Genomic DNA, 12,310 nt, shown 5'->3' with positions numbered 1-12,310 from the left:
TTACACTAGAGGTACAAATTGCTCCTTTAAATGATACTAACAATCCCATCAGTAATCCGTGAAATAAAGTTAAAGGTCTAGTATCATTAGACGGAGCAGATAGAGGGAACAAATGATGCACAACTTTTGGAGCTATAAGTGGCTGCAATCCTTTCTTAGTGAATCAGGCCCTTTTTTTGCAATGAATATATAGTAGCATCCATACAGTAGTCAGAATTAAATATAATTGGTGTGATATTTACTTGAAGTAAGCAAATGAAAGAAGACAATCCAAAGGTGTGAGTCTATGTTTGGGCTTATATTTAGATTGACGTCAGGAGTCTGAAGTAAATAAAAGAAGCACTCTAAGTTTGATATGATAATGAAGACGTTATCAGACACAAATCCAAGGACATTAAGAACTGGTCCAGAGGCCTATGTGGGCAACCTTCTGCCTTATTGGTGTTTAGCACAAAAACTGAATCTCTCCTTGCTCCAGGCTTCATGTTCTGCTACTGAACCCAACCTTTGTCCTCCCTGTGGACATTGTTGTGCATGTTCTTTCTCTTGTTGTGAGTATCATCAGCATGTCAAACCTAAAATTCTAAAAAAGAAAAATCTTTCATTTACACAGGAAGTGTAGCTGAGGTTCATATGCTTCCAAAAAGATGTGTTATGAAATCAAATGTGACAAGAGGCAAGGAGGGAGAGAAGGGCAAAAAGTGGGACGAAGAAGGACATGAACAGTGGCCAATCAGGAGACCCTATCTCGTGTTTGTAGGATTTATGACTCTGGAGCATGAAATGTACATCCATTGCCTTTAGATTGCAAATTTGACAGTAAAAGAGCGGTTGTCTGGGTGGTGGATGGGCGAGTTGCCCTTTTGACGGAGAGTAAAGTTTGCATCCTGTCATCTTGACAATTGAAAGGCTGATTTATGGCCAACACAATAAGTTCAAAGCAGTCCAACTGTTGAAACCTATAATGGGGGTTTTGATTTATAATGCAGGGTAAGATAGGGGTTGAGTTAGTGCCTGTAGTTGAAGAGTTCTTGTGAAGTATCTTGTGATCTTGTTACCAAGCATGGACAGTTTAAAGTGTGACACGGACTGGCAGATTGGTCCATGTTCCCAGTAATGCTGCTGTTAAACCAAAAGTTAGACAAGTTAGACAAAAGCTCAAAATGCACAAGTCCATTGAAGTTCATACTATCAGCAATGACCTTGAGATTTGGATGGTGACGTCAGGCGGAGTTCACTCTGCTGCTCTTGGTTGTAACGTTTCATCAAAGCTAGCAAGTAAACTGTTGCAAGTTTTTAAAGGTCCACTGTGCATCCATCGCAAGCTGCCTCAGAATATCCTGCAGCAACAAAAGCCTGAAAAGCCAAGTTTGTACCGAAGAAAGTGGCAGGTATTCAGAACATTGCAGAGCAGCACGTTGTGAGTTGTTGCAGGATTCATGTGCACTGTCCTGCTCTTCTTTCCTTTTTATTTTGAGGTTTAGTTTTAACTTGGTATTTGTGTCTGCCTTTTCTGCCATTGACATGTTGAATGTCATTAACTGATACTGTCTCATTCTCCCTTGATGATTAATAAACTACTTCATCTATCCATCCCTTTTGGTCTGAACTAGTATTTAGAGATAACATTATAGGAGCTCAGATATCAGGAGGGAGCTCAGAGTAAAACTGCTTCTCATGAAAAGGATCCGGCTAAGGTGGAATGGGCATCTGATTGGGAGGGCTCCTGGGCAGCTCCGAGCATATTTTCCAGGCATGTCCAACCCGGGAGACAATCCCAGGCTATAGACCAAAAACATGCTGGAGGGTTTACACATCTCATTTGGCCTCATTTGGAATCCCACAGTATCTCCCAGGAGAAGCAAGAGGTGTTAGAAGGTAGAGAGATGTCTGGAAAATACAGATTTGTCCAAATGAGAGGCTCAACATTTCAGTAAAAGAAGGAATCGTACAACATTGAGCCGTGTCTTGCTTAAACTTAAATTCCAAACAGCAAGTATGTTTGCAGCTTCTGTAACACTTAATTTTTTTTATACATATTGACTGTGCAGCGTTTGTTTTGTTCCTTTTTAATGCCGGTCCTTAGAAGGTCCTCTGTCTCAAAGCAAGTCCCCGTGGTCTGAATAGTTTTGCCAATATTTAAACACTGGCAGGCGGAGAATACTATAACTGTCTCCGATTTTGAATCCCCAGAGGAACATTAAAATGCATAAGTAGTCTGTGTCTCCTTCCACTCCTGAAGACGTGAGAATCTTTGTGGCTCTTGAACATTAATGATTTTGAATAAATATGTATCATCCCCTGAAGCACAGTTGCTGGAGTATATTCATTTGGCATAGTTGATTGCCTTTTTCATAACCTTCACCACCCTCATGTGCGTGATTTAGGGAAAATAATTAAACTATGACAAATATATACCTCGAGCGATGCAAAGACCGTATATGAGATCATCCCCCATCACCACTGGAGAATCTTCTCGGGACAATTTTACATCAAAGGCAAGAAATTATTTTTAATGTTGCCCTGTTTTCCCATCCCCGACACTGTTAACATCCTGTAACACTTTTGTAGTCACTAATGAAAGTAACGGCTAATGTGTTATGGAAAAATAATGAGTCACATCATTTGGAGCTATTTACAGGCGCGTGTCATTGTGTAAATTACCCTCCACAGAATCATGTCGGCCTCATTTTCAGTTCCTGGTTGTTCAACAGTATCTGATAGACCTGGAGGCATTGTTAATAATCTTGCGAGAATGGAAAATTTACAACTTGTAATCTTTTACTGTGAACAATTTCGATAGTATCTCAAAAAATCTTTATCTCCTCCCTCTGGCCACCGACATCAAATCTCACTTTCACATTTAAACTCGCTCACAATGCACTTCCTTTAGAGAGAAGAACTGAACAACCCCGAAACAGAAGAGGAAAGTTTTACATAAGTGCTGTGCTGATGAGCCTGACATGAATAAATGAACAGGTTTGAACTGAGTTCATTTTGGACCCAGAGTGATTCCAAGGCATCAATTTAACAGGCCCCAGTTGCAGCATCAAACAGGGTCATGGCTAATTATTATTCACTTTGACTAGAGCTAAATAATAAATAAGCTATACACTTATATAACCAAAGAGCGGGGGGACAAACCCAGCAACTCCATCAATAACTCCACAGAAAAAGGCTCCTGCTCTTTCTGAAGAAACATTCTTCACAATACAAAAAAAAGTTTGTAACAATTTGCATCAGCGCTTAGAGACATACAATAGGATGTAAAACAATAGCTTACGCAGTGTGAAATGCAATTTCCATTTCAAAGAAAAGCAGTCAACCTGTGATGAACTAAACCGCTTGATGTTTTTCAGTTAGTAACTCTCAATATAAAAATGATGTCTGCCTCTCTCTGTCTCACCTTGAACACACGCTCACAGACTCAACACCCACTGAAGCACATGTGGTGCTCCATGCCACTCTGTCTCGGCGGGGTAATCGCTGCAATCTGACCACCCACCACAGCAGAACATACAGGCAGAATACCAATATGTTCCTCGTCTTTGTGTGCCTTATATTTGCAGGGTTAATTGTGGGAAGTTTTGTCTGGCGGTACACAGAGTTTGCATCTCCTCTGCATAATAAGCTTCCCTTCTGCTTGAATATTTGAATTTCCTCTCTCGCCTTTAAGGCCACTACTTTCACTGTGTACTTGCAAACTAATTAGATAATATCTCATATCAGCCGGTTTTGCTGAGACTGTACTTCCCAAAGTAAAAAAAAAAAAAGACGAAGGCAAAAGAAAGGAGAATGAGTTTGTCTTTGCAGGTAAAGGAGCAAGACACCCACTTGTTAATTTTCATGAGCTCATGAGAGGAAGGGTTGTTGGAGTAATCCCAGCAGATGGTGTTTAATGGTTTGTTCTGCAATTCTTGGATAGTTCCCAGATATGAAACCAAGAATTTCACAAGACCACTACAAGAAACTCCAGCGGCTTCTTAAGAAGAAGAAAAAAACCTTTTATATGAGACCTAGCTGGGGCCCTAGGGGGTGGAGGTTCTGGGGCAGAGAATCTAACCTCTAGTTTGTAAGCATCTTCAGATGTTTGTGTTTGTCTCTTGCCAAAGCATTTAATTCTGCTTTTGCCCTGCAATTCCCAAAGCGCAATGGCTAGTTGTGGGTGGCCCTCACTTATTTATCTGATTTGTGTTTGACTGAGCGCTCACATGAGTCATCCTTCTGTTGATTCAGCGTTTCTTCAGAGGCATCCCGTCTTTGCACAGAGAACCTCTGAAACAGCAAACATAGATGTTTTCATGAACTCCAGGCTGAATCAGTCTTCAGTGATGTTTGGCAGCCATAGAGTCAGGTGTTTATTCATTTAAATGTTTAGGTCTGTAGCTCTAAAACAACAAAGAAGGCTACCTTTTACAGGAAACAGAAGGCGGAGTCTTCAATAATGTATGGATGCACAACATCCATTATGATAATTGCTATCATAGATTATTGATCCGACTTCCACCCTCTCCCTCAGTTGTTCTCATGCCCTCTAATCCTTCGTATGTCCTCTGTAATCCGTTCTTCACCTTTCCTCCTCCAGCTGGACTTCATGGATCACAGCAATATGAGCACTCACACCTCCAAACCCAATCTGTTAATCTATTTCCCATGGTTTTGGGCATGCATGCACTGGGCTACTCAGTGGCAGCAGCTGAGCAGTGAAGTCTGAGATGGTATCTTGTGACGATATCTTGGACTACTCACACATACCTCATGGAAGTCACCTTGCACAGATGGTCAGGTTGGCTTTCCTGAACGCTGTGCTCATCTGGGCCTCTCCAAACCTGTGGCAATCATTCATCAGCAGGACACCTTTAGAAATTGGGATAATTACAGATAAATAAAGCTACAAATACACACAAAGCATACTATACTGTCAGAGAAATGTTGACGCTCTGGTGTTCCACACTCATGATTGTATAACAGCTTGCTTCCAAACTAACGATATTAAAGGCTGTTGCTGTTAAAGGGGCCATATTAACAAAAACCCACTCTTACAGTGTTTTGGAACATTTATTTATTTATTTAACATTTTTATTTATCAATGCATTTAAAGAGACACACACACCAAACGGAGCGTTCTGAGAGAGCTGGTTTATACAGGGTCACAAACCTCCTCTGGTGCTTGATTCATCTTACATTTTCACCAAAGCACAGCACAGATGTTTCATGTAGACCACAGGAGACTGTTTGAAAAGGTGGAAAAGGGGATAATATGTCCTCTTTAAGTTCCTCCAATCTTCTTGTTTCAGGCTGTTTTGCAGATTAAGTGAGCTCAGCCAGTTAGTCTTGACCTGAAAAGCAGATACCACACAGTATTCTACATTTCACTGTCAACAAATCCAATTAAAAAAGGACTGAAAGCAACACTGAACTACAGTGTTGTATAAAACGTATACATCTTAATCCTCTACAAAAGAGCTCCATTGTGCTCCAAAAACTATTAAAACTACATAAATGAGCCAGAGTTACTGCTCTCACTGGAGCAGCTTTTGTGTATTCATCTGTAGGGGGGAAACTGCGCTTAACAAAAACAGTATTTACCTATTTGATTACCTTTTTAAAGTATATATTCATGGCCCAGTTTATAGATAAACATCTTCAGGGCTTGCCGCTTTAGAGCCTCAGCCTGACAGAGTTTTGAATGAGAAAGCATTGAGGGATGGGCTCATACTATATATTTGTTATTTTCAATAAACCCCAGAGAGTGTTTTGCTCTTCAGGCAGTTCCTTTTGTTCGGAATGGTTTTGAATGGACTTTGGGTCAGGACTAAGCTCCGTCCTTAGCTGTGACACCTGATCAAGTGCAATATATATCCCTATTGTTGCATATCTGTCAGTGGTAACCTATTCAATCTTACAAAGATTGGTTGTATTTGCTGTATATGAAGTGGACTACCACTTATCTCATTCTGCTGATTGATGTATGTGCCTGCCCTAAAATTCCCGAAGTGTGGCTGTGAGACCTTCTGCAAATGTATCTCTGAAATCTAAAAGGTGTTTTTATAAATGATTGAACATATGTATCCACAATGAGGATAAACCCTCAGAATCAAAATCAGCTTCATCACTATGAGAAGGCTAGTGTCTTTTGTCCATTAAGCCATTACATCTGGGTCTGTTGAAGGTGTCAATGCTGTTTGGGCTGTGATGCATGTGGTGGAGTAAGTAAGATTCAGAAGTTCTAAGTATGATTGTGGTAAGATGTGGGAGCCAGCATGGAGGGGGGTTGACTCTGGGACCCTGTAGCCTGACCGATAAATTGGCCAGCTGATAATATCGGAAGGAAAATATCGGCTGATATATTGGTATCTGATGTTTTCTCTCTCTCCAATGTCGATATCGGCCCCAGAAACCCCATATCGGTCAGGCCCTAGAAGGTAATATAGGCATTGTCACAACCTGGAGCTTGGGTCAACACAGCCTGGGTCTGTTGAAGGTTGGCAATGCTGTTTTGGATGCGTAGGCGATTAAGGGCCATAAGGTAGGTTATATAATTTATCAGTAGGGCGTAAAAGGGATGACTGTTTATCATTTCAATAGTGCACAATACCTCATGTTTATTTCAAACTCTGCATCATGTCTGGTCTGGTACGGAGAACAGGATATCTGCATACTTTTGTCCTCTTTAGTTTGTGTTTAAATAAGCAAATCAGTTATTTTTGGAATAAACTGCACACACATTCTTCACACACAAAGTGAACTCACATTGGGAATTAGCCTCACCTGAATTAACTCCGCTCTCATTCGTCACTGTATCATAAAAAAACACCCCCGGGCTCTTACACACCTGTGACTCATCATCTCTGGACTGCGAGGTCTACCAAATGAATGTGACATTTACGTGCATGCACACTGTGTTACCTGTAGCACTGTCACAATCGTTTTGGACACACAAACACCACACCGACATTCTAGGTCACCTGAACTCAGGATTTAGAATTACTAGATGGCAATTAAATAGGACAACATATTGCAAATAACACATTGGGAAAAAAAGAGAAAATTAGGAAAAAGAACGATAATGTCTTTGCCTTTACTCCAGTAAAGACAAGCAGGAGACAAGATGGAGTATGACATTTGTGTTTCCTATTTATGGGCACTATTTCTGGATAGTTACAGTTCAGAAAAGTTGACCTTCCTGACATTCACTTCATTCAGATGAGTTGTTACACATTAAAACACGATTGTAAGTCCTGCTGCTGTCAAAGGAAATGTCCTCGCCCCCAACATCCTTTAAAAAAGAAAAACTCCACACGCTGTCTCTGCAACGCTGGGAGTTTACAGCGACGTCTCAAGCTTTTAACTTGCACAGCGTCCTACGGATGTGAGTTGATGGGAAAACACAGAGGAAAAAAAACAACAAGGATCTATTTTGGTAATGGGGTGAAATGCCCCCAGCAATGTCACAACGACAGCTTGTTTGCCGCATATGTGTCCTCATTTATCACCGTACGCTGAATATGTGATTTTGTCTTCTCTTTCTCGTGCATCTATATACGCAGGTTCACGCTGCACACATGGAGGAGAACGATGTTTTCTGAGAAGCCAGTATGGGAGTGGGGTGGGAGTGTGTATAATTATCTGCTCGAGTGCATTAGCCTTTGGAAACTGATACATGCAGGGAGAGAGAGAGAGAGAGAGAGAGAGAGAGAGGGGAGAAAGATAACGCAGTGAGTGTAATGCCTAAGATTGAGCTAAGAAGAGGAGCAGTGCGTGACAGACAGAGAGACTGAGAAGCGCCGAGGTGAAGCTGCACATACTTCCTTTTTAAAATAAACTACATTAGTGTGCATGAAATGCTCCGACCAGTCTGGAGAATGAGCGACCATAACTGTGTTATCTTCTTCCAAGGACGAGAGCTTGTAGAAACATTTGGACCAGCTGAGGATGTGATGCTTTGTCTCCCACATTCATAGATCTATGAGGCCTTGTTATCAAACTGTAACATGTTAAACATCTCTTTGTGAAATATTTTTGGCTTTGAAATATTTACTCTCTCCTTATTTTGACCTTATTAAAACAGAATGATAGTGATGTGCTAACCCGTTTCTGCAAGCTGGTCTTGCACATTTAATGAGACTTCAAAACAAAACAAACAAACATTAAGAAGGCCTTTTGATTTAACTGAGCAGGCCTGTGGCTGAGGACCGCATCTGTCGGGACAGGGTGTAGGGATGGCGGAGGTTGGTGAGGTACGGTGCGGCTAGAGCCCTGAGTCTGTCAAGCCTTAAAATGAGGCAAATTAAAATGAGGATTTTCAGTTTCAGGAAGGGAGCTCACTCAAATCTGAGAAAGAGGGGCAACTCAAGCCAGTTCCAGAAAGAGATTCCCGAGTTAACCTACTCAGAGTTGATTGAACTCAAATCAGCTGTTTTGGAACCGAAAACTCAGAGTTTCCACCTGAGGGTAAGTCAACTCAGAGCTCAGGGTTAGAATGAAGGTTTGTTTAACCTTCTTTGTGAAACAGGCCCCTGGTGAGCATACTATCAGAAGATGAGACACACCTCCCACTGTGCAAAGACTCTGATGCTCGTTAGGACAACTTGTGACTCTAAACTGCCTATGAGTGTGGCTGGTTGTCTGTCTCTATATGTCAGCTCTGTGATTGACTGGCAAACAGTCCAGGGAAAGCGGGAAAAAACACGGGAAAGCGTTGTAGATAATGGATGGACTCAATTGACAACCACATATGTATTTCTTAAATTAATTCAGTGTTTTAAGCTTTAAAGAGCAGCCAAGTCCACCGGGTATCCAAAGAAAACATGCAGGTTATCTGGATGTTAACATCACATCGTCCTACGTGCTGAACCACGCTTAGAAGATGACAGAACGTTGTATTCTTTAACCCAGGCACCTTAATCAAACACAAACACAGCCAGAGCCCGTGTAGCCAATTTAGAGCGGCTTGCTCGCTCGCCTTAGGCACATAAGAGAGAGAAATCGATGGGGAAAAAAATCGATACAAAATAGTTTTCTAATTCATATCAGCCAGTAGAATGGAACAGGAGGCTCAAATCCTTATATGATGGTTTATCCATCTGCATGATGCTGACAGACATTCAGAGACGGCGGTGACGTCGGCTGCTAATGAAGCGTCCAATCAAAGCAACACGTGATTGTGATTCAGCGTGTACGTGTAGCTGGCTGTGGTGCCACTCAGTCACAGCCTGTAGCCTGCAGCTAAAGATAGCACCATTCAACACAGATGAAATGAGGTTTGGAGAAAAATGAGTGAAAATCCAAATGGCCTAGAGATAAAAAAAAACCTGTGTGCCTGTTGTTCACAGAAACAGCCCTCGCCACAGCAATGAGGCAGGGAGACAGAAAAAAGAAAGGACTCAACACCGCCAAGGCGCCATTATCACTGTTGTTACCTGCAAATGTAGCAGTGCAGCGGGTTATATTTATCGCTAATGAGATAAATAATGCAGCTATTTGTCCACAGCTTAGCCCTGGAGTACAACATCAGCTCGGAGAAATGAGAATTCTTTAAGGTGTAACAACAAAACAACGCTGGGGGGACGGGGTAGCAGGGAGAGAGGCTGCACACAAACAAAGACAAATGAATGTCACACACAAGTATACTACTGAAAATACACTCACACACACACACGGGACAATGAAATATATACATAAACATGAAGCAGGAATCATGTAAAAGCATGAACAAGAACAGAGGGGAGAAAAGTCTGACAAAGGAGAACATACAGTGCAATATTTAATATCATCTGATTTCAAGCTGGACTTTTGGAACCCCTCATCTTCCTGCGATGCTGCATCTAATAAAAAAGTTAACCTTTATGTGCGACCAGATGAACTTCACTCATTCCTGCAGTTGTCACTCATCCTGACCGCTGCTGCATGTGATCAAATCAATAACCAACTGAGACCAATATAGCGACCATCAATCAGCCGAGGCTCAAGAGGTCTAAACACGAGTTCCAGTTAGCGCTCGTTTCCCTGCAGCGTCGCCTCGGGAGCAATATATCCAAAAGACTTCATCTGATACGCAGGAATATCGACAGCTTGTCAGATAGATTTAGGGGTGTGGGTTTACCTTTATTTTTTACATTTGCAGTAACCAATGATGTGGAGTGTGCACGTCAATGGATTCTTTTTTATCTCTCTCTCTCCTTTGTTGATGAGCTGCAGTCCTTTGTTTTATTAAATATGTCTGCTCAATAATACAAAAGAAGGAGGGAAAACTCCTGGCTCATTTATTCCAGGAGCACTACCTCTGTGTTATAACGTTCAGTATGTGCATGCCTGCATTATATGTACACTTAATTGACAATAAAGGCAAGCTTATGTATAGAGAACTAATTCATACATATATTATACATATTCATACATATAAAGCAATTCAAAGTGCAACTGTGAGCCGTTATTTGTACGTTATGCTGAGTTGCTTGCTGTGTTTTCATTTTTGTAAATAGGTGTGCCAGACCCAGGAGCTGATTGGCGGACTGCGGCGTTCGCTGTTGAAACACAATGATTGACTAGAGTGGCAGTGGCAGAATGGGGGTCAGTGTCTGTTGTTTTTTTTATTGCTGTGCTCAGTTTCCAGTTCTAGCAGCTGCTAATGCCAGGACAGGATTCATTTACACAACAGATATCTGTTCACAGACTTTAGAAATCTGTTGATCTCACATGCACGTTCAAAGATCAACCTCAAGCCACACAGGATAGCCACAAATTGCTGAAAAAAGCTAACAGCGCAAAAGCTTACCTCTGTGTAGTAGTGGAGTGTTCTCTGAAGCGGTGACAGGCCTTCTTGTGTCAGAGAAGAAGAGAGGAAAGTGCTGCACAGCTGTGCTGGGATAGAAATAGGGAAGTGCTTCTACGTTGTTTCGGCAACAAGAAAAAGTTTAAGGACCTTTCAGACCGTTTTTGTAAACTTTTTTTCTGTAGTTTATTTGGAACCAATACGTCGCATGACACAGGATGTGCCTTGTCGGGATGCCGACATAACAAAGAAACACTTCCTAGCGCACCTGTGAAGTACTCTACCTGTGCAGTACTCTACCTGTAAAGTACTCTACCTGTGCAGTACTCTACCTGTGCAGTACTATACCTGTAAAGTACTCTACCTGTGCAGTACTCTACCTGTGCAGTACTATACCTGTGCAGTACTCTACCTGTGCAGTACTCTACCTGTGCAGTACTATACCTGTGCAGTACTCTACCTGTGCAGTACTCTACCTGTGAAGTACTCTGCCTGTGCAGTACTCTACCTGTGATGTACTCTACCTGTGCAGTACTCTACCTGTAAAGTACTCTACCTGTGAAGTACTCTACCTGTGAAGTACTCTACTTGTGATGTACTCTACCTGTGAAGTACTCTACCTGTGATGTACTCTACCTGTGCAGTACTCTACCTGTAAAGTACTCTACCTGTGAAGTACTCTACCTGTGAAGTACTCTACCTGTGATGTACTCTACCTGTGCAGTACTCTACCTGTGATGTACTCTACCTGTGCAGTACTCTACCTGTAAAGTACTCTACCTGTGATGTACTCTACCTGTGAAGTACTCTACCTGTGATGTACTCTACCTGTGCAGTACTCTACCTGTGCAGTACTCTACCTGTAAAGTACTCTACCTGTGCAGTACTCTACCTGTGAAGTACTCTACATGTGAAGTACTCTACCTGTGATGTACTCTACCTGTGCAGTACTCTACCTGTGCAGTACTCTACCTGTAAAGTACTCTACCTGTGCAGTACTCTACCTGTGAAGTACTCTACATGTGAAGTACTTTACCTGCGCAGTACTTTACCTGCGCAGTACTTTACCTGTGCAGTACTTTACCTGTGCAGTACTCTACCTGTGAAGTACTCTACATGTGCAGTACTCTACCTGTGCAGTACTCTACCTGTGCAGTACTCTACCTGTGCAGTACTCTACCTGTAAAGTACTCTACCTGTGCAGTACTCTACCTGTGCAGTACTCGTGGTACCGGTTGGCTTTTTCTCGACTAACATTTGATTAGAGATGGCAGAGTGTTAAAAAATGGGTTATAATATAAAAGTTTCACTATGTTTTTTGAATAAAAACAAGGATTACTATTTAGCTTTAAACCAAGTTAAAATGTCCTAACAAACAGAAAACTTCTGGCAGAAGAACATTTCGTTATAAATTAAGAAAAAGGCCTCAATAATTACTATTCTGTGTGCATCTCTTTTTAAAGTGCAAAACTTGCATGCAACACTTTTCTGAATCTGTTCTTGTCTCTTCAAACTATTTGATTATTTATGCACTGT

The sequence above is a fragment of the Labrus bergylta genome, chromosome 6, assembly GCF_963930695.1.
Source record: "Labrus bergylta chromosome 6, fLabBer1.1, whole genome shotgun sequence".
Taxonomy (NCBI): domain Eukaryota; kingdom Metazoa; phylum Chordata; class Actinopteri; order Labriformes; family Labridae; genus Labrus; species Labrus bergylta.
The sequence above is the reverse complement of the archived record's forward strand: the minus strand, read 5'-3'. Positions refer to the sequence as shown.